Consider the following 23937-nt stretch of genomic DNA (forward strand, 5'->3'; position numbering starts at 1 on the left):
ATGAGCTCATTGGTGGGAATCAGGGAGCCTTGGTTGGTGTGATATTGCCACGGATGCACTGTTGTGGTGGTGATCAGCACCTGTAGTTCTTTGACTCTCGGCAACCCCACAACAGAAGGGTCCTTCGAGAGACCAGGCAAAGTAGACAGCTGTTTAATTTACTCCGCCTCCGAGGCAGCTACACCAAAAGCCCACTTGTACCCTTTTGGGTCCTTGAAATACCCTCTCCTGAGGCAGTCTATGCCAAGGATGCACGGAGCCTCTGGGCCAGTCACAATGGGGTGCTTCTGCCACTCATTCCCGGTTAGGCTCACTTTGGCCTCCAATACAGTTAGCTCTTGAGATCCCATTAGCAGTGGGAAACACAATCTCTTTTCATCTAAAAACTCCTTACTCTTGCAAAATAAGGCTAGAATACCTTTGACATATAATACACATCTTATATTTCATTGAAACAGCTTTATCGTACAAATTTAGTATAATAGTTATCACTAAAAAAATGTTCCATGAGCGATAAACTAATATGTTAGAAGTAATTAATGTTAGGCCTCCCCTTACAGATGTGTTTGCTTGAGCATGATGTCACTAGATTCAGTGTTGTCCATTTTATATACTGGAAGATAAATAGATAAATAAATAGACAATACCACTGATTTCCAGAATATTTTATATATAATTTAAATACATATGACATCAAGATAATGTAGCTCATTTTAGCAGATTTTGGTTAGATTAAAAAGACCTTAACTTACATAAATTTTCCTAATGAATTAGAGATATAAATATTTGTAGTATAACACTGCCTGACAGTATCATGGTATGGTAGCGAAAGGGTTGGAACAACTCATTATCTTCTGTTGCTGTTCCCCTGTCACCACCCCAAATTTTCACTTCTTCTGAATGTGTGATTACACACACGTGGTTTGTGAGCCATTAATCTTACCCATAAAATAATCTACTACTGAGAAAATAATTTTGTTACTGTTCTCAGCTGCCTTTTCCAGTTTAGCAGGAAAGGCTTCTGTTTTCAGCTTTTGAGTTGAAGGTTCAGTCCTACGCAGTGTCTGAAATGACAACTACTTACAGGACTTAGTACAAATTGATTAGGGAGCTGAATTTGCTGCACTTGGGATGATTACCACTGCTATACCAAGTCCTCACACTGGATGATCGCAACACGTTCCATGCGAAAAGGACTTCTTTAAGGGAGTAATGGACAATTTTGACAATTAATGGACAATTTTCCATCCGGATACTTACACTGAAATCAACTCTCACCATTCCAGCACAAATAGGCATATTCTAGCCGTTATTTGGTATTAGCTTAGCTTTGTTATAATAACAAAGAGTACTTGGGATCTCAATGCAAGGGTTAAAACAACTTTAGTTTTCCCACAAAGTTAAATGGATTTTTACCTTAGAATTTTTTTACAGGGTCTGTTATCTTCCATAATAAGGGTTCTGTCTACCCGGTCTGTAGTGGAAAATTTGTATTCCAGCCTACTACCAAAGTTAATTGGTGTCATTTTTATATCCACAAACATGTTAGTGGGGGAATAAAAATGAGATTCAACTGGTTACTAAACTACTCCACATACAGTCATATTTATGGTTTTGAATAGAAACAGATCTTAAATAAAGTGATACTAATGGGAGCTGTTCTGAAACTTCTTTTCGCTAGTGAATTATACAATACAGCATGAATAAGAGGTTTTGTGTTGCTTTTATATTATTTTTGATGAAAGAACATAATGCATGCATGAAATAAATACATTCACCAGCTACAGATTCAGCAGCAGCAGCAGCAGTCTGACATGAGCATCTCTGGTTTAACTTGATAGGCCTTTGAGTGGAGGCTTGCTTTCTAGTATCTTCCCAGATTCTCTCCTGTGTACAAAGTTCAAAGCTATCTTTTAAAAAGTTGAGGAAGGTAAAGCTTGTTTGTTTGTAAGAAGAAACTGAATCATAATACATTTCTTTTCACCACTTCTTTTGTAGATGGCGAATTTACCTTTTTCTTGTTAATATGAGATTTAAAAAGATTCTATTGTGTCTGAGAAAAATCTCTATGGTTTCACACAAAAATTTTCCAATGCTATATTATTTCTTTTAAAATAGGATCCAGTATTATTCTTCCTTTGAAGTTGTACATAGTTGCTGAAAAAGAAGTACTTGAAACTTTGTAAACACAGCAGATCTCTTAAACCCTTAGAGTTTAATGGGGATGATGAAACATTTTCTTCTTTCTTGGCAGTGACAGTTCTATGTCTTTTTCAAGTAGAACCAACAAGCCAGCATGGCATATTTTCATCTTCAAGACACAACACTTAAAAGAAACAAGCAACAAGACCCTCAAATTACATTTACACTGAAGTAGCAAGACAAGTGTAATCTAACTATCAAAGGAATGGTACGCTTAAGTGCTCCAAATACTGCAGACTCAGCCTAGGTATAATTTGTGTTGACTATATTTAAACAGAACAGTGATAAAATGAGAAATAGTCACTACCTACAACTTTAAACACACCTAGTGTTAGACAACTTTCTACAAGATGTAGTGTAGATTTTGCTACAATAACGGAAAATGCCTAAAGTGTGAATATGTGATTACATTATTCCATATGGTTTAAAGTGGTTTATATTTGTACAACAAAATGCATCTACATGCCATGTGCATACGTAGCGCTTATAGATGACAAATAATGTATAGCTTCTGTGGAAATGTCTCAGGAATTTAGTAGACCCCTTTCCAGTGTTTACTTTCAAGGAATCATGTTTCTTTTCTTTAGCTCTCTGACACTGAGAAAATAGGTGCAGAAATGCTTCAGGTACATTAAGTTTCAAATATTATAATGTTTCTTTTTATTTTTTTTAATTTTTTTCTTCTATTCTATACAATGAAGAGTTTGATGATTTATATTTCTATCAATGTGATCACAGAGAAGGTAGTTCAGAAAATACTCTTAAGGAAAAATAAAATTAAGAAATGTGTATTAAAATATATTTAAATATGGAGATAATTTTACCTAAGATACAGCTGATGATTTATAAAGATTCTTACTAATTTTGTACCAGTAGAGTTTCAGGATACCAGTACAGGAAAACAAATGGCAAATTCTATTATTGGTGATATTGAACTTGATGTAATACTTTAAGAATTATTCTCTGCAAGGTGACACTATTCTTGGGGACAATAGGACATTATGGGTGAGGACAGTGTTGATAACATAAATTAAAATTATAGTCCACTGTTTTTATTTATTAACTCACAATAAGCAGTTCAAATAAAGTTAAGATAGTGAGCAGGAAGTCCTGCATTTTAGGAAGAATACTGAGAGATTTGGCCTATTATACTTTTTCATAAAATCAGATGGTTGGCTTTTCCTACAGATTATATAATAATCATGAAAGAATGTACAAATCTTATATTCATATAGGCAAAAACTGAAAAGAAAAAAAATAAATATTTTAGCTGAGGATGGAGTATGCAATTACACAGTTTGAACTCCTAAACAAGGGTCAGGACAGGGTTGCTTGCAGATCCTCTCATAAGGAAAGATACTGTGCTACCTCCCTTCCCCTTCCCTCATACACCTGGACAATTACATGAAATTTTGAGTCCCATTATCTCCCCACTATCCCTGCTACTTATATAGCTCTGTCATCACTTTTGTTACAGTTTTTAAGAACTTCCACTCAGCAGAAGCCCTATGGCCCCAAGGAGAATGAAGGGACTGCAGGCTGAGTCCATGCCCTGAAACAAGGAACAGGGATGTAGTCAGAAATAACGCCTGTTTTCTGCTTAAGTAAGCACTCTGACAGGCAACAGTTAAAAAACTGCCCCCAAAAAAATGGTTTTGTGAAAATTATTGGCATTATTGCAGAAGAAGTTTTTATAAGAATAGCACCATTTCCTAAATTTTAAATAAATTCTTGTGGATGACTTAATTAGTAACAGCCAGTAAAACATCCAGTAGAGAAGATAATTACTTGATTGTCAAATGGAATAACAACAGTTTTCCCTGCAGTAAAATCTCTACCACTGTAATTAGGTTATGTCATACTTTACCCTGAAGGGAATATTAAAAACACAAGACCATCCAGTTCCATCCACTGTATTTTTCTATTTATAGATTAGTGCTAAATTGCTGCCTTCGTGATGCAGCAAAGACATCAATAATGGAATAACAGCTCTTCTGTTGCTCAATTAAGTTTGCTACATGGATATTAATGTAAATATGGATCTTGTAAGAGAATTCTGTTGACTAATCATTTGGAGTATAATAATAAAAATTATACAAATGAAGAGTTCTAAAAGAAAAAATAGCACAGGAGAAATACATACAAGCAGGACAAAAAAAAGTAGCAATAGAAATATCTGCATGGAATATACATATACTGACAGGTTGAGTGATTTTTTTTTTTATTTCTTCTGTGCAGAACTAAAAAAAAAATTAACAACACTGATGGATTATAGCTTTATGTGATATGAAGAATTCCTTACCACCTATAAGTCCTTTTTGAAAAAAAGAGTTACAAAATTGTTTTTTAGCACCTGTTCGTTTGTGTTCATTTTTATAGATAAAAAAAATATTATTCACTGGTGTGAATACTGCTTGGTTTTCCATGTATATTTGATAAATAAGGGACCTAGATGTTTTATACCTGATATAAAATCATGCTGCATTTCTTTTTCCTAGAAAACCAGATTGTCCTGCTAAGTATATCACTTAATGGAAAAAAAAAGTACCAGAACAAAATGGCTTTGCAAAGTCTTCATTGAGTTGGGTGAATCTTAAAATGCTTGACATTTACTAAATAGGAAACAGCAGTAGCCTCAGGTTCTCCCTGAAGTAAAGGTAACTGTCAGGGAGGCTTCTGGTTCAAGATTTGAACACTCTTTTCTTAAGAAAATGAGATTACTTTGTAAAATAAATTAAAAGATAAATAATATATCTTAATTATATGAGAAAAAGAGGTGAAAAGGCACTTTGGTTTGATTTCTGTTCTGTTTTGTTTTGTTTTTTCTTAAGATGGTTTATGGAGCTTTTGTAAATGATACACAAGCAAGCCGTCTCCCCAGCCTCAGATGGATCCAATACCAAGCTGAGAATGGATTAACAGGGATCGGGATTTTTTTATCTGAGCAGTGGTCCATGCATTGATGGTTTGACTTGATAGAGAACTGCTTCTAAAGGATTTGTATGTGTAAGGTTACTATATAAAATGAAACCTCATGATCTTCATTAAAACAAGAGAACTGATAATGCACAAGACTGCTTGCAAGCTGTTTCATCTAACAGTTGAGGTCATTTAAGACAGATTAAGTAGTGCCAATGATAGCTAGAAATGCAGTATAAGGTATTCTTTGAAAATTACACAAAGCAACCTGCTTTTGTATATATTTATATTGGATAACTGGAAAGAGAAAGAGGGAAGACACCATCCCCATCCTCACTGTTTTCTGAAACAGAGCCTAACTTTGTGTTGTAACAGTGCAAAAGAAAATGGAATTTCTGATTAAAAGGCTGACAGAAAGCAACCTCTCTGTGCTGAAACTGAGTATCACACTATTATTACTACTTATATATCTCTCACCATTGCCTTGCTTCTCAGTTCTCTTCCTGTTGAAAAGCCTGTCCTTGCATGAGTGTCAAATCCATTGAGCGAGGAGTTTTCTGTAGCATTATATGCCACTTCAATAAACAGTTTATTTCATGTAATTGTCACCTTTCTAAATACCTAAAATCTGTTTATTAAGTAATGATTTTTTTTTTTAATTAAGCAAGGGCCATGTAATTATCTCTTCTTAACTCTTAGGAATTTATTTGGAATTTATTACCACATACCTCTAGACTGAAAAAAGGCAACTGTTTAATTGTATTCAGAGCAGAGTACAATGCAATACAAAGTAGAAATTATTGTGTTGGATAGTTCAGTCATAGCTCAGGAAAGCAGAGGGGAAATTCCCATTCTATACTTGGTTGGGACAACACGATTGATGTCACCTTTTTGGTGAAGAGCTCCAAGGAATTCTTCCTTGTCACAGATAAGCAAAAAGTCAGTTTCATATGCTGTTCAAAAAGACAGCGCCTTTCCTACCATAATGCTCTGTAAAGCCTCAGTTCACTTCTGACTCAGGGGAATGTCAACAGCAATGCTCTTAGACTTTTTGCTGGAAGCTTCATATTTAAAGTCCTAGCACGGTGCAAGTCTACTTAGTGCATGAAATTCAGTGGGTTAGTGACTTGAGGTGACACAACTACATGCCACAATTTGTTATGTGCCATGCAGTTTTTAACACTTCAGGCAACAGTGCTTTGCAGATGTTGGAAGGCAATCATTTTTACAAATCTAGAGTGAGAAAACACCAAAGGGATACAATGTTTAATGATACTCTAGTTCTCAACCAACAAATCAGAAAAAGTCGTGAGGTTATGAAGTAAGACTGACTGCATTAACAAGAATGCTATAGCCATTGCTTCCACCCTGAAGGTCTTGTAGACATGGAACAGTAATCCTAAGAAAGAATGGTTCCCTGAGGCAGAAGGTCAAGGCACAAGCACCATCACTATCTTGAACACAAGTAACAGTGCTAGTATCAAAGACATCCTGACAGTTTACCAAATGCTGTTGCTATTGAACGCATACTTGTTTTCGATCCTCAGGGACTAGTAACAAAGATATTTATGTCTCTCAAATGCTATTTAATATTAAATTCCAGCATCTCAAATTGCCTTTAGAAACTCATCATCTGGCATACATATAATTATGACCTCCTCTGTACTAAGTGCAGTCACTTATTGATGGCTTCTGTGATGAAAACTGTTTCCATGTGGCATGATCATACATAGCTTTAATAGTTAAGTGAATGAAAAATTCACACATTAAAATATGCATGTAAATTAGCGATATTTTCCCTTCTTCCGCCTCATAAAAGAGCATTAGTGTTTTGCACTAGCTACTGTTTTGACACAAGACTAATTAACCTCCAAGATACCACCACAGGCCTCCCCCACCAATGTGCACCAACCAAGATCCAAAGATACTAGTTCTGAGATAGTTCAGTCCCTATGTCCACGCAGGCCTCTGTTTCACTGCTGAAATTACTGGCAAGGATGACAGCTAAGAGAAATTGTGAAGGTGGCTTTGTTTTAACACAGATTTCTGTCTTCAAGGAGCAGAACTGACAGTACTAGCTTTTTTCACATGAATTGCTGTGGAGCACCCTTATTAAAACATTTTCAGTCATTACCAGCCAAAGCAAGATCAGAGCCATTGACCTAGTAGTGATGTAAGACTCTGTATTGCGTTATTCAATTTACCAAACACTTTTCACCCATAAGCAGATCTCAGCACACACAATTGAATCTGATCAAACCCTCCAAGACATCCCTACAATAAAAATAATCCTTCTTGAGGTTTACCATCCTGTGAATAACCCTGTGCTGAAATTCAGTGATCGACTCTTATGTCTGAAATATATGCTGAATTTTATATTTTCTTTTCTTAATGAGCATTATCTTCTCAAAATTTTTGTATTTTAGAGGCAAATCTGGCCAGAGGACATGAAATACTCCTTTCTCCATAGATGATTGTTCTCAAAATTAGTGTTCTGACAAGTAAGGTCATCAGCTAAATTGCAGAACCTGTCTGGAAAGATCCTCTGGGGCTGCAGATATGGGGAAAGACAGTCTTAATCCCTTTGCATTAATCCTGAATCAAACAAGACAGAACCTTATAAATACAGAACTGTAAGTGAATAATGCTAGTATGTTTTCTTATAGCCTCATACGATGTTTTCTTGCAGTTCATGTCTTTTTTTATTCCCTAATTTGCAAGACCATATTTATATTGACTGACCTTTGTGATGTGACTATTTTCCCAGGTTTTGGAGTAATACTGCCTGTTTCTTTTCCAGATTGGTATTGCAACGGTAATTTTTTTTTGCTTTATTCTCTACAGTTTCTAATTAGAAAAATGCATATCTATTATTTCTTATGCTGTGGCATGTGTCCTGCTATCTGAACTGTGTTGGAAGACTTTGAAAGGATGGTAACTTTTTATATTTTCCTGTCACAACACTTTTTTCTTTGCTGTTTGATCACTTGCAGATATGATCAAGCTTTAACTTGAAAAAATTTCTGAAGAAATATTTGAAGTTATCAAGTTAACTTAAGATAGTTCATATGTGAAAATAAACCAAAAATAATTTAATGTGTGAATATACAAACATGTTAAAAAGAACTGAGGTTGGTTTAGATGCTCAAGTTAAATATGAAACATTTCAAGTGAATTGTAATGTATAAATGTAATAACAAGATCAATGAGACAAAGGAGAAGAGGTTGTGCAGCATTCAAGAATGAGAGGAATTAATTATGTTTCAAATCTCAGTATGATGATTTTGGCTCCATGGCATCAAAAAAACCAGTGTTGAAATGTGGCTTCATGTCTTTTTGCTTCTCTCTCTTGACAAGAGTGATCTGCTCTTAGCTGAGTTTCTCTGTAGACACTCAGAAGAAGCTTCACGGTCATCTTTAAGGAATTAATCTCCTTTGACCAGTTTTCTTACCCTGCAGAAATCTGGTGTGATTTCAGGAATTATGCCAACAGCCATCATGGATGATAAATTTTTCCCTTTGTTGCTTCCATCTCTCAAACTCTATCTTGTTTTATGAACAGTGAAGTACAAATAGCAGTTTCCCAGCTTCCTCATATGTTGGGAGAAGTTTTGCATCTCCTACAGTTTCTGTGTACTTATCCACATACTTGCTCCAGAGTGGTGCAAGTGAAAGTGAAGAAAATAGTTGTCAAGAGTAATAAAAATATTTTCACTCTCAGGACTAATGAGTCAACACCACAAGCCAGCCTAGTATTTTATTGCACTTCCTGATGTGCTTCCTGCCATGCAATGCCATAAAAATCTCCTTAGTGTTTACAGTGTTTATACTATTTGTGCATTGTTTCACCTTTGACCTTCAAAAGAAAAGCAATGCAAAAAGATCTGTACTCCCAAACAGAGTCTCAATTAAGTCATAGGGGTTCAGGCAGGCACATTTTCATGCACTGTATTGCTGGATCTGCAGGTTGGAAATCTTCACAGGAAAGGAATTTCTAAACGTATGCTTCCTGAGGAAATAAAAGATATTTTATCGCCGCAAAACCTGCTTGCGTCATACATCTCCAATAACAACATTGTGCTTTAATGGTGGCTGTGCGCTGAAAAAACTTTTATGTGTCATAAGTTACCATTCAATAGACTATGGAATGCCACTATGATACTCATTTTTGGCACAGTTTATTTATACATATAGACTATAAGATCTGTCCTTAATATATATAATAAATGTAAAAGTGCACCTTTGTTTGTACAGTTTAGGAGTAAAGCACCATGTAAAGCTTCAGAAAAAAGCCCAGAGGACTACTGGAGTCATTTAACATATTGAAAGATCATAAGAAACATCTACTGAAATGATGAGAACTTAAAAGGATCAATATACTAAGATTTTTTGAGGAAAAATTATGTAGTCTGCAACTATTGGTGCACATATACTAGGTAGTTTTCTGAGAGAAGTCACATTCACCCTTATGAAAACAGTCTGAGCAGACTATATACTTATTGTCCTATTAAATGTAAAAGTTGGATATTTCTTTTAGGTCTCCCATCATTAAGATGTCAGGGCATTTTCTCATACCATTTTGATCCATTCCTAACCATTATTCTCTTAGTTCATTGCCCAGCCTGTCACTGCTTACCTTCAAGTATAGAAGCTCTGTACTACTATGACTATTCACTTTTCAGTACTTGCCAGTTAGTGTTTCCCACCCATAGAATTTTGCCTTGAACTCCCTGCCTTGCAAAGGGCTTTTTTTCTCAGACCTAAACCTACCTGTCTGCATCCATACCTGGGCCCACCTGTACTTCCCAGTGTTCCCAGCAGAACCTTAAATACTTTAACTTCTGTAGCACTAAGGGCCTTTCTGTTTGCAAATCTTCAGCCTGCCTTTCCTCTGCAGCTCTGTAACTTTTTACCCAAGCTGCTGTGACAGTGTTTCCCAAAGCTCCTGTCCAGTTCTTCTCCCATGTTCTTTTCATGCTGTTTTACTTAGACTTGCACACCCCAGTTCTGTCACTGCTGGGTTCTCATACAACGTAAATGTCACTGATGTGAGAATCACCCCTTTGCTCCTTCTCTTTTCTTATGTCCTATTTTGTGGGCTTTAGTTAATATTAGAGAAACTATAAACTTTGTGAATAACAACACAGTAGTGATTTAAATATGCAGTAAGAAGTAATTAATAACACATACGTAGAAGACCTTAGCAGTCAATCAGCACATAATGCTCACGACTAAGTATACTGTAATCCACACTATCATAAGCAGGAGCAACCCAAGTGAGCGGGTCCCAATGAAGATCATGCAGTACTAGGAAAAAGTGTGGAAAAAGTCAACAGTCTCATCACCTTCAGCTTCACCACCTTCTACTCTGGAAGGGATGCACAGGGAAGATTTTGCATCAGTGCTTTTCCTGCCTTGTTATTGGGAAACTTATCCCTTTCACTTTCCTTTCAGAAGTAATATTCACACTTAGGACTGATGTGTCATTGACAATGATCCATCTGAGTAAAGCTTTGTGCATGTATATCTGTTTCAGGATCATTTGCGCAACAGGTTTGTGCACTGGTTTCATGTACCATTATGGAAAATATATAAGAAAAGATTCTGGACTTACCTCAGTAGCAGGGAAACCCCTGACAGCTACACTGCACTTGTTCAAGGCCTGGTCTAAAATGGGCAATCACAGAAAAAGGTAAAAGTAGTAAAATGATGTGGTTTATTCCTGCTTTCTGTGCACAGACTACAGCAAGTTACAGGACCTGATATCAAAAGTTTGTGTAAAGTGCCTTGCCAAAGCACATCTCATGATTTGGTGCTCTCAGCTCTTGCAGGCATCTGAGTAAACTCCAGCTGATGCTGCTGCCACTGGTGTAGTCTGGGAGTCACACTGCCGTCCTATTCCAATCTGATCCTACATTGCAGAGGGTGCAGCAGGAAAACAGTATCTTAACAAGGAAGTGTCTTAACAATAGGCCTCTAGCCTGAGATGAGGGACCTCAACCCTTCAGTTATCCAGAGATATATTCCAAAGTTATGCTGCTATTTGAAAAACTGAAGAAGATCTGACAAAAAATGAGGCTTTATAAAAGTTAGAAAATACATGGATGCAGACTGTGAACTGTGGTCCTAATGACTGAGGCATAAAATAATATCTGGTCAGCTTATAAGGCATTAGCCTACCCTGTAAAATCTGGTGTCACACACCATGGACTTGCTAAAGTATTTGGTTTATGTGGCAAGGTGTGGTAGCAGAGGAGGGGGCTGCAGTGGTGGCCTTTGTGAGGAGGGGCCTAGGGCTGTCCCATGCTGGATGTAGCTGGTTCCAGACAGCTCCAACGGACCCACCACAGGGTACAGCTGAGCCCTTCAGAGAATAAGGTGGGAGGACAAATTTTTAGTTTTGTCTTTTCTTCACCATCCTACTCTATTTTTAACTGGCAACAAGTTAAAATAATCTTCCCCAAGTTGAGTCTGTTTTGCTTGTGATGGTAATTGGCGACTGATCTCCCTGTCAATCTATGAGCTTTTCCACCTCATTTTCTCCCTTGTCCTGTTGAGAAGGGGGAGTGACAAAGTGGCTGGGTAGGGGTCTGGCAGACAGCCAAAGTCAAATCTACCACAGCTATGCAGCAGAAAAATTTATTCATCCCTTAATGAAGAATGAATCCTTGTCAAGAAAGTAACAGTAACATTGTGAACTCTGACGCAAGGAAACCCCTTAACTACCAGCTGTGTACCAACCACCTAGCATACCATGAGCTGAGAATTTTATGCATACTGGATATTTCTTAAATCTTACAGAAAACAGTCACCTTTCTAATCGCAGATGCAGTAGAATCAGAAAGGTGAATGATAGATCTGCAGTTTGCAAATAATGAGGGCAGTCTTCTGGTCAATACTTGGTGGCTCTCTCATGTTGATCATCTAACATGTGAAATATGAGATGAGCTCTGCACAGATCACTAGCAAAATTTCCTTTCCCATGTTAAAGCTCTCCGTTCACCATTAAATTCCTAAAAGTTATATCATAAACTTACACCATCAGTTCTCATCCTTCTTGTGAACAAAAAGATTGTGAGTAAAATCATGTGATGAGGCAGGTGACAAGCCTGGCCTCAGCTGTTTCCATATGTGCTGCCTACACTGTATGTTGTCTGTCAAACTAAACATAGCCCACTGTGGGTAAAAGGGGCTTTCACAAGGATGGAATACCTGGGATCTTTTGGACATCCCTCCTGCTTGTATGGTCACCCACTAGCTCATGCAACCTCAGATAAAAAGACAAAAGTCCTATTCCCCTGGCAGACAGCATGGCTTGGCAGTAGTCTGTATGTACAAACAATACCATCTCATACTACTGAAAAACTATTGTTATATGATTAGGTAATTTATGCATTGAAGTGCCATATCACATATGATTTACTGGATCTGAACATCCAGAAGTCTATGGCTGCACTATTACTAATCCTCAGATGAGAGTTTAAAACAGATTCTGTACCCTTTTGCAGGAGATTGAATTACAGTTATCCTTTCTAATTGAGAAAATTATGATGATTTCTAAACATATTGGCCATTATTGTTCAACTATGTTACGCACTATTCCAATGAATCATAAGTCAGACTATCTGTTATTCTGTTTATCTATGCTTTAGAACTTAGTCTTTAGACTAAGGAATAATCTGAGGAGAAATTAAATAAATCTAGCCAGTAACTAGACATAATGTGTTTTTTACCAGTTAAATGGCTAGAAAAGTACTTAGGACCTGTGTGGGGTAGTCAAATATTGTAGAAAGACCACTGGGTGTGCATTAAAGGACTAAGGAAAGAAAACTACAAGTCTCTGTTACTCTGTTAAGTAACTGAATGCACAGAATTAAAAACTAGACTGACAAAGACAAGAACAAGTGGCATTTATATGCAAAATGATGTCTGCATACAAATGTATAGGGCAAGCATGTAGAAAACTTGACAGTTTCCAGAAAAAAAAACTATCTGAAGAAGTGTTTTTTTAACAAAAGGAAAGGAGCAAAGTGAAACACTTATTCAATATAACAGTTATTTTATCAAAAGAAGTTGACAATTTCTTTAAAAGCATTCTATTCTGACAAATTTGAATTAAAAAAGAAAGCCCTGTATGTGAAAATTTAGACATTCGTTCTCTAAATCATAGGATGTAGTAATTTTATTCTCAAATGCAATACCTCTCTACATTCCACTTCTTTCATTAACCTTTTTTCCATTTTTCAGACCCATGTAGAGTTTTAGTTTTCTTGTACTTATGAAGTATCCTAGTCATGGCAACCTTTAAGGTTGCAGTACACCAAATGTCACTTCTTCTATCTTCATCCTTTACGTACCTTGGCTATTTTGATTTCTTCATAAAATTTGCTTGCCTTTGCTGTTTTAGTACATTCTGTTGCAAGTTCCACTTTATAAATTTGATCACACTTCTGATGAAATTTTTTTTGCAGTCATTTATTTGTAAACTAAATAACTATTAAAATGAAAGTAACTTTGGGTTGGGAAGAGTGATAGGTTTTGGGGGTTGGGGTGTTGTTTTTTCTTTTAACTACACCATTACATCAGTTTTACATTCTTAGTTTTTCCTTGGTGGAAAATGGCCCGGGGTACATACTTTTGTATCCTTTATGTAGTCTCTCTATTCCAGGCTCAAAAGAATTCAGAATTGTTAAACATAACATATCAGTGGCACAAATAATCCTACAAAGTCTATAGGAGTGCCTGACATGTGATCTCTTTTGACAAAATGGGTTATCATAATCTAAAACACCAAAACCTTCCCCCCCGTAACCAATATCACTCTGATTTCCATTATTTGAATTCCAAAAACAGAGAGTAATGACAGCAGTCATACCAGAGGTAAATTACTTGAGGATTAAATTTCTGCAATAGAAACGTGCTTATGATTCTGGTGATCTTAGGACCAGATCTGTGTTCTGGCGGCATCAATGAATGAGGAGCGTAATCCTTTGAATAGCGTTCTTCATTATGCAGTTGTTAAATGCCTATGCAATCTGAAACTCAGCATCACAAAAGCACATTGAAGCATGTCTGTCCATGCAGATTCAAGCTCTATACTTCAATTTTACTTTCAGGATTTATTTCCTCTACAGAGTACCATACAGACTGCTTTAATTGTACTGAAAGATCGTACACACCAGAATTACTAGGGATATGCTGTAATCATGAGGTTGTGTCTATATTTCATGAAAGTAGGCATCTGAACCAATAAACTTAGCATTTCTGTTCATGATCATATAGCAGCATGAAACCTCAATCCAATCAGATTATTTATCTGCTAGTGAATTCCATCTGCCACAAATACTTTGAATAAATTTAATGGAGGTCAGTAGCTCATTGTATATCCCACATATCCCTTCATACTCTCTCTCTTCTGTTTTTGTGTTAATGTTGTACACAGATGTAATATCCTGTTATGGCACGTTGTGTTTATAGGACAAGCACAAGTGGAGCATTAAAAAAACAGCAAACAGAGATTCAGAAAGGTGAAGCTTGATTTCTTGCTTTCCTTGTTTACTCAGGAAGCCCTGCTAGACTCCTTGTGCCATGCTGTTCAGAAGAACTTTCATTTTTTTGATTTCTTTAAAGATGCTATCTGTTGCCATTCTCCTCAACAAACCTGCCAATTTTTCTGTTATCAGTTTTTGGGATGTTGTGTCATATTTTTCTGTTCTTCCATTTTCCATCTGATTTCTAGCCCTTTTATTGTTATTGTGCCTTCAGAGCCAGTCCTTGAATTTAGCTTGCAATGATCATTGTAAGTTCCTTTCTGTAAATCATTATTCTCATGAATTTAACAAAATTAAATTTTGCAAATAGTATTTCCACACTGTGCAAAACCTAAATTTGATAAGCAGGCATAGGTAAAAGAAGAAGAGTAGACAAATCACAGATTTTGGTTACAGATATTAATAGGATTCCCTGCATCTCTGGTACAGATTTGACGACCATCTGAGATAGGTACCTGGAATTTAACCATCATTTCAAAGTGCAACTCTTCCTCAGCAGTTTTCCTGAATCAGAACAATTAATAATCTTGAGATGTATTTTCTTTAAGAGTAGTTGTTAGTCGTAATAAAATTATGTCTTGGTTATCTTCAAAAGCATTTAAATAAAGAAAAGCAAATGTATTAAATAAAGAATGTAGAAGTGTCTACAACACATTGCTATAACATTGCAAACTCGTGTTCATACATGTGTATAAATAATTACATATATGAGTACATATTAGATGAAGGAGACATAACGTAAGGTGCTGCCCATGGAACAGATATCATAAAATGTGATTCCTTTATCTGTTTTGAATTCTAAGATGGAAAAAAATTACCTTGCCTTTAGGTGGAAAGCAGTTCATTAATTGTTTTTATCATGTTAGATTTCAGATGCCCTTGCAAGACAACTCAGAACAACTGTTCCAAAAAGCTGTTTCCTGAGAGGTAGAAAAAGAAGAAGGAATTTCTAGGCAATTATTAGAGGCATGAGGCCACCAGATTCAAACACCAAACACTACAGTAGGTCATCAGTTTTATTTACTAGACTTTTAATAATTAAATTTACGTAAAGAAGATTATTAGGAGTATAGATTGAAATGATCAGCACTAGATTATGCATGAAGATGTGTTTGATTATGAACTGAAAATAACACATCAGTGGCAAGGTTTCAAAGTAAGTAAATACCATCCTTATCTCATTCATATATGCAGTAAGGCATTTGTGTGGGTTTCAAACAGCTACAGGAAAAACAATCCCTGAGTAATCATGTAACTTGCCTGCCAATTTTGTTACAGTAAGATAGGAGGAAATTACCTCATTCCTTTTTTTTTTCTCCCACATCCAAAATGACAGTATTAAACTAAATTCTTTACATGCAAGTTTAAGGGATCAGTAAGTAAGGAGTGTCCTTTTAAATACCATTTTCTCTCTCTTCACTATCCTGGTGATATTAAAAAATTAGTGTTCACCTGCAGCAATATTCCTCTAACAGCTGTATTTGCTATAAAGGCAGATTGTTATCAGCTAGTACAAAACTGAGTAACAGAAGGTAAAGACAGGGAGGATTATCCTCTATCCTCTCAGTCTTATCTACATTGTTAAGTCAGGATCTCTGAATTCCAGCCAGTAGAGTTAAGAAGCAACAGAGTCTGAGCTCATTGGAACCCTGTCAGTTTGACTCTCTGTGCTCTTTATTTGGGAACAGGAGTTCGTAGAGGGAGCATCTGCATTCCAGGCATACTCAACAGTAAAGATGCAATTGGCTATATAGTCATTTTGAACTGCTTTTCTGAACAAACCAGGGGGGCAAGTTGCTGTGTTGCTGACAGTGATAGAAGAGCAGACTGAAAATGAAATTGCTGTTAACTTTCTACCCATCTGGGGCATCACCTTACTTCTCACCACCATTTCCCCTGGACATTTTCCTCTAGGACGAGAAGTTAAATATAAGAAGGCAGATTTCTCTGCACCTTCTCTCCATCTCCATCCGGTGGGAAAGTATCTTGTCTCCTCAAGCTGTAACAGTCATAAACACATGCTAGCAGCCACTATACCAAAAATATATATGAAAATACAGCTGGAGAGGAAAGCAGAATTTGTGGAAACTAATGATGTTGATAACAGAACTTGAGAAATGGTATCCCTTGTTTTACTTTGAAAGTTACATAATTAGTGGTGATAAACCCTGTATTTTCTCAGTTTGTGTAATATTGCATATCTATCTTGATTAAATTCACTAATAGTAAGGGGTAAGAATTCAACAGTGTCCAAAATCAGAGAAAGAGAAGGTATCCTATCTGGGGTTCTTACTTATTCCTCTTGTTTGAATCTGTGATGCCTTAGACTTGAAAGATCAATTAATGTGAAAAAAATGTCTGTAGGTTAAAAAGCTGGTTGTTCTTTTTTCAGTACAACATGATACGCTTCTGTTGAGAATAGTGATGTGGAGCTCAAGGTCAAAGTCAGTTCTGTGCTGTTTAAGGGACAGAAGTGGGTTCACAAACACCCTACTTCTGGAATAAAAAATGCCTTGGGGTGGGGTAAGTAGTTAATAGCTGATTGTTACACATCTATACCAGAGAAAGGCAAACAAACAAACAAAAAAATATGTATAAAAAAGCAAGATCTATGCTACTAGACACATCCTAAATTATAGAAAAATTTTTAAAAAAGGAAAAAAAACAAGAAAGTAAGAAGGAAGGCTATGGTAAAGGACATGGATTAGCTGTAGGCAACTGAAAATGAGCTTGGCAGCCCTTGTTTGTGGTCATGTTCTGATCTGAGGTCTTCCAAAAACCTGCAGCCAGGACTTTCTTAAACCATAGGAAGCGATGTAGGCAACTAGGTATAATCTGTTATTTATATAAAACATTTTTGCTCAAAAGTTTTTCATGAAGTTTTGTTTCTATTATTGTAAAATACTGGGGGAGTAGCTCTTTTAAAAAAATATTAAGCACTTCTCCCCAGGGAAGTGGTTGACTCAGCCACATTGGACCCGTTTAAGATTTGGCTGGACAGGGTGCTGGGCCATCTTGTCTAGACTGTGCTCTTCCTGGAAAGGTTGGACTAGATGATCCCTCAGGTCCCTTCCAACCTGTGATTCTCTGATTATTTTATGCTTCATTTTTATCTGCTATGCTATTTTTGTCTTTCAAATAAAAAAAATAAATAGTCATACTGGTTTGTGTTTAAATTGTTTTTTTGTTTTGTTATTTTCAACATTTCTCATGCATATGAACTTTGAAGAGCTGCAAATTAGGAGCTGGAAAGTTGAAAAAAAAAACAATTGAAAAGGAAAGAAAGGATTAGAAACTACAGACATTTCATTTATGTGTGGGAAAGGTGGGAGATTTTAAATGAAAACTGATTTTTAGGCATTGGTAATTTTACTTTAAAAAAAAAAAATTTAAAAGGCCATAATATTTTCTAAGAAAGCTATAAATTCTTCAAAAAATTGTTAGTACAAACTATCTTTATATTTATATTTATGTCTAATTGGCATTGTTATAATTTCAGTTTAATTTTCAAGTGTTTTCAGTAATGTAATGGTAAACTTCTTATTCTTTTCTCCTAAAAATAAATAGAAGTTCTGATATTGCTAAATTCTCCCAGAGGAGAAGAACACAGAATTGCAGATTTTATCTTTGTTATATTCTTTTTTCCTTTTTAATTTTTATAATTCTGGTGATAAAAATTTCAAGGGGCCTATTCCCCTTGGATTAGAAATTGAATTATCTGTCTTGTGGGTTTTGGTTGGTCTTTGGGGTTTTTTTGGTTTTTGTTTTGCTTTGTTTTGTTTTTTTAATCTTAGCAGGAGTGCTATATGATGCTTGGGCTGCACTCAGAAACATAGCTGAAATGACATTTTAGATAGTTTTTGGATGTGATGGAAGACAACAGGAAGATGATCAAAGCACACACAAGTAGATTCCTTCACCCTCTCTCAAGATACAGAATATTATAATACATCATTTTATCTGTTAATGTTGCATTTAATGAATCTCTTCTATTAAAAAAAAAAAAAGAGTTGGTTTGGTGTTTCTGCATCCATTTGTCTTCACATCTGGAAGCATAAAATACAGACGGAGGGTAAAGGAATAGGAATAGCTATGGTCTGCCTAAAGTAATTTTGTGTGCAGTGAACACATACATGAATTGCTGCAAAATGCTGATCAGGACTTCTCAGCTCTTTCTGGAAACACTGATTTCCCTAGTCCCTGGGAAACATTGATGAGGAAAAATTGTACCTGAGAACTTCAGGACATTTCCTAAATTAAAACTGGAAAACACCTCCAGAAAATTCAATTACTCTGGACTAGGAGAAATCAAGGTTCTTTCCAAAGAAATGTGTTAGCATTGGCCAGACTATAATCATTAAACGATTCACTTATTTACATTTATTGATGTTTTATTCTTTTATATATGTATATCATAGACTGATTATTAAAGAATGTGAAGTGAATGCTCACAAACTAATCTACTATACTAATAAGATAGATAATGCCACAGAAGCCCATTTAAAGAGAATAAGAAAAAAAACTGGCAATATGTGACAGCTGATAGCAATCAGCTTCAGGCTACTGAAGTTTAAAAATAATCTGTTGGGCTAATGTCCCCCATCTTGTTAACAGTGCCCAGGTGGAGATATAGAAAGATGAAAGCCAATCACCTGATTTTTTAAAATAATGGAAAAATTTCAGTGTTCTTTGAGAAATGAAACCATGGGTTTTCTTTTTAGTTAGAAAAGTAGCTATCTCAAAAATATTTACTGGTTTTTATTTCTTTACTGTTGCTTTACTAAAGGAAATTATTTATTACAGTGTATCTTTGTTAAACATGGTGTATCTGGTTTGGGGACTTGGGGTTTGTTTGTTTGTTTTTAATTTCATATTTGTTTCAATTTATAAACTGTGCAGTTTCTAGATGGTCTCTGGTAAACTCTGGAAGATCATTACACAAATGTCCTGTAAATCAGCCATATGTATTAAATTCAGTGACTGCATCCTCCAATCTATGGAACCCCTAATGTGGGTGTATTGATGGAAGATAGTCTTATATTGGAATAATTAATTTTAAAGTTGTTACGACCAAAAAAAAGATGCTTAAGTGTGTTGCATTATAGTATACTATTGAATCAGTTTTCAAAGAACAACATGAAGTGTTTAGTTTACTAAAGATCTTTCTGTGTCAAAAACTCTTAATGAGTTCTGCTTCATTTTTCCTCCCATTTCCCAACCCATGACACTTAAGCCTTTCCTAAATATTTCCCTAACTTTGAACTCCACAGTTACTACTGAAGAAAGTGTTTTCATTTGCTGTTACCTCTGAATAAGTGATACTGTAATAAGTGCCTTCATCTTTCCCTGCCACTGTAATTTTTTAAGTTGTTCATAAAGTCTTAAATTCTGCTAAACAAAAGCACCTACGTATACTGACAGAACTATCATTGTAAGGGGTTGTTTTACCAGAATGCTTTCATACTGACAAAAGAGTGCTTCCCATGTACATAGGAGCAGACAGCGTGTACTAAACCATGCTATACAGTATTATGAGGGTTTTGTTCATGGTTTTTTTTTTTGTTTGGTTGGGGTGTTTTGTTTTGTTTTGTTTTGTTTTGTTTTGTTTTGTTTTGTTTTGTTTTGTTTTGTTTTGTTTTTCATAGCAAAGATACTTTTGAAGAGCTTAGACTGCATGAAATATCTTGGTGATTTTAGAAAAACATAGTTTTTATGGTTCCATCCATATTCTTTTACCACCAGAGTTTCCAGCATAGTAACTCCATGATTATTTTGTTTAAACTCAGAATTTTTTTCCTGAAGAGACAACACAGATGCTTGCTATTTTGTTTGGTATCTTCTGTCACATGGGTTTGGAAATATCTGGAACAGAGGGCAAAAGGAACTTGGAAAGATGTCATGCACAATTTGCCCTCTGTGAAGCCATGTTGACTCTCTCTAATCACCTCCCTGTCATCCATATACTTTGACATGTCCTCCAGGAAGATATTTTTCATGATCATACCAGGCACAGGTAAGAGGAGAGGCTGACTAATTGGTAGCTCCAAGGGTCTTTCTTTTTGCCTTTTTAAAAATGGGGGAGACATTATCCTTTTTCCAGTCACTGGGGACTTTACCCAACTTCCATGACTATTCAAATATTATGGAGAATGGCTTGGCAACTACATCAGCCAGTTCCCTCAGGACCCTTGGATGCATCTTGTTGGGTCCCATGGACTTGTGTATGTTCAGGTTCCTCAGATGGTCTCAAACTTGATTTTCTCATATGATAGGTAAGGTAGGCAAAAGTGCTTCCTATTTCATTTTCAGTGGCATTACCTTTGTTTCTTATTTGATTGGAACTGCAGTGTCTCCAGGATCAACATCACTGCTATGCACACAATGCTTCTTTTAATTTTACAAGGGAAACAAAATAAGAAAGTTTCAGGTTTAAAATAGCAAAATAAACAAGCAAAAAAACAGTACCTGGGAGCAAATCATATAATAAAGTATCTGGTCTGGGAAAACTGTAATGCTATACTGCATGATATTTCCAAATATTTGTTATATATTTGTGAGACAAACTTTTTAATTTGGCAAAACTCTACAAACTGTCTAGAAGACTGGTTATACAGGACAATGACAGATTTCAGCGAGTTGCCAACATTCTTCTTTAATGTCGTTCACAACTTTAATCCTTTGGGAGCAATAATGCTTTAACTAAGGCATGTTGGCAAAACAACTACTGTTGTTCCTATTATGTACATATTCAGGAAGTTTTGCAATTTGTTTTTCTACAGTTTCTTCCTTGGAGGAAGAATCTTTTTTTTCTTTTATTTAGTGAGAATAGAAGATTGATGTAGGAGCTGGAATAGACTTTGGAGGAGGTCTAAGGAAAGGATTCTGAGTGGAAAACTGCACGCAGTTCACTAAATTCTGAGAGCTCATCCATATCACATGTACAATAAATTTTAACCCTGAAACAATAATTTGCTTTTTATCTTTAGGAAGAAAGAACAATAAGCCAAGTAAGTTGAGTACAATATATAAAGTTCTCGTCACTTTTGTTCACTTCCTTAGGATTTGAGACACCAAAAATAGAGCAGTGCGATACATACAGGTTCAGTCTGTAACACTGCTGGTCATTAGATGAGTTTTTCTGGGGCAAAAAGGGCAGGTGACCAAGCTAACCTGTAGTTAGATATCTTGCATCTTCTGTGGCTGATGGCACTAAATATTCTTAGAAACAAGATGCTAAACTAAACAGAACTTGGGTCAGTTCCAGCAAAAAAAAAAAGCATACATATTGTAATTTCATATTGATGATAATAGGCCCAGGTCCATATGAAAGTTTTATGCAGTTGTTTGTTTTAAGGCAACAGTGAGTCATTTATAATGTCCACTCTTATAGTACTTGTTCAATCAAAAATAAAGAAAAAACAATATTTGTACATGTAAAAGGTATCTCTTCAAAACCTGAGTACTAAGGCTGTTATTTTTTGTTGTGTTTCAATACTGTGTGAAGAGAAGTTCTGAACTTGTAACAGTACAGAATATTATCAGAAAATGCAATGTCATCATTTAGTATGATATTTTTAAGGAATTCCAAAATTCCAATTATTGTACTTAGCAAGGTATCCTTTTTCAAGTAAGATGGCATTTGATTGATGAAGTTAACATTCAAATATATGCTATTGAAAAGGCAAGGTGGTGACATGTGAAAACAATGGTCAAGGAGGATGCATTCTCTGTCTGTCTGTAGTTTTATTGGCTCGAGTTTTCCATGGCTGCTTCCTCCAATCAATCATCAGTGATTTACTAGAGCAGTACAAAGCGCAAAACAAAATACACCTATCTGCTTTACAAAGATGACAAGGGCATTCAAAAATGCCCTGATGATTGAGGACATCCCTCTGTATAGGACCATGAATTCACCTTTGTTACACCTGAAACTGTGATGTTGTCAAAATAATCCGTATCCTTACACTAACAAAACACAAATCTTGTAGAAATATATGCAAAAGCCATGACTTTATTTATTCCTACGTTATAACCCAATCATGCTGAAGCTCACTAGGGGCAGAAGTGGGGATGCTCATTTTGAATGCAAAAGTTTCCTGGTATTGCGTCTCTCTTGTTTGTTATATTCCTTCTAAATCAGCCTACAGTGATAAATCTGGCTGTTTAGGGTGTCTCTTTGGCAGCCTGTCCTTTGATTAGGCAATTTATCTTTAACATGCCCAAAAAAGGTGTTCTCCATGAACAAGAGTTGGCAGTTAGGTACTTGTACTATGAATGCTATATTGTACTGGCTAGGTAATAGACACAGAGAGTCAGATCAGCTGACACTAATGCTCCTTAATAAACGGCCATACTCTGTACCAACAGTATATAGCCATCAGTATAGAGGGGAAAAGATGCTGTAGGATTGGGAAAGTAGGGACACATTTTATTTCATATTAAATAAGACTGATGAAGATCGTCTTCAGTAAAACATGGTTTGTGTTAGACAACATGTCCTGTGGAGACCTAGAGAGTAGAGAAAAAAACATGGATACTGATTATTTCATAAACACTGTGAGACAAGTTGTCTGCAGTTACACAAGAATGCATGCAACTATAATGGAGTGGCCCAGATTTATATTAGAGCTGTATGAACTATTAGTTACAAAATTTAAAACACCTTCAGATTCAACTCATTCAATTTTTTCAGCTTCCTCAGAAATGGCAATTTGTCATATAAAACTTTATGCACTAGTGGTGAAGACTTATTTTTCCTGGATTTCAGCCAAAATTTCAATACAGCTTTCGGTGGTGAATGTTTGGTTTTTAGCTTATGTGGTTGGCTTTTATTCTAAGGTAGAAGTTATACAGTTTTCCTGCAGGATGCTTCATTATCTGTGCCCACGCCACGTGCGGAAGAGGGTCAGCACAGAACGTCTTGGCCAAAATAAGTAAATAAACACATAAATCTAAAATCGCCATTATTATATAGCTACTTTTACTTGAAATTTTGCTAGAGTAAAAATGTCATTTTATCAAATATAGCAAAGTCAAAAGTGGATTTTATACAACTTTATGTGAAAAATATCAGTTGCTATTAATAATGTAGAAAAACAAAAATGAGGGGGAATTAAATTTCCCGAAGTGGAGAACAGGGATTCACTGTATAAATGAATCGTGTTTTGCTTTATGTATTAAAGCCATATAAATACATAACCAGTTATTGAAAGAAGATATATTTTGCTGCAGTGTTACAAGGTGTGCTGCCAGATATGTTGTGGAC

The sequence above is a fragment of the Phalacrocorax aristotelis genome, chromosome Z (assembly GCF_949628215.1).
Source record: "Phalacrocorax aristotelis chromosome Z, bGulAri2.1, whole genome shotgun sequence".
NCBI lineage: Eukaryota > Metazoa > Chordata > Aves > Suliformes > Phalacrocoracidae > Phalacrocorax > Phalacrocorax aristotelis.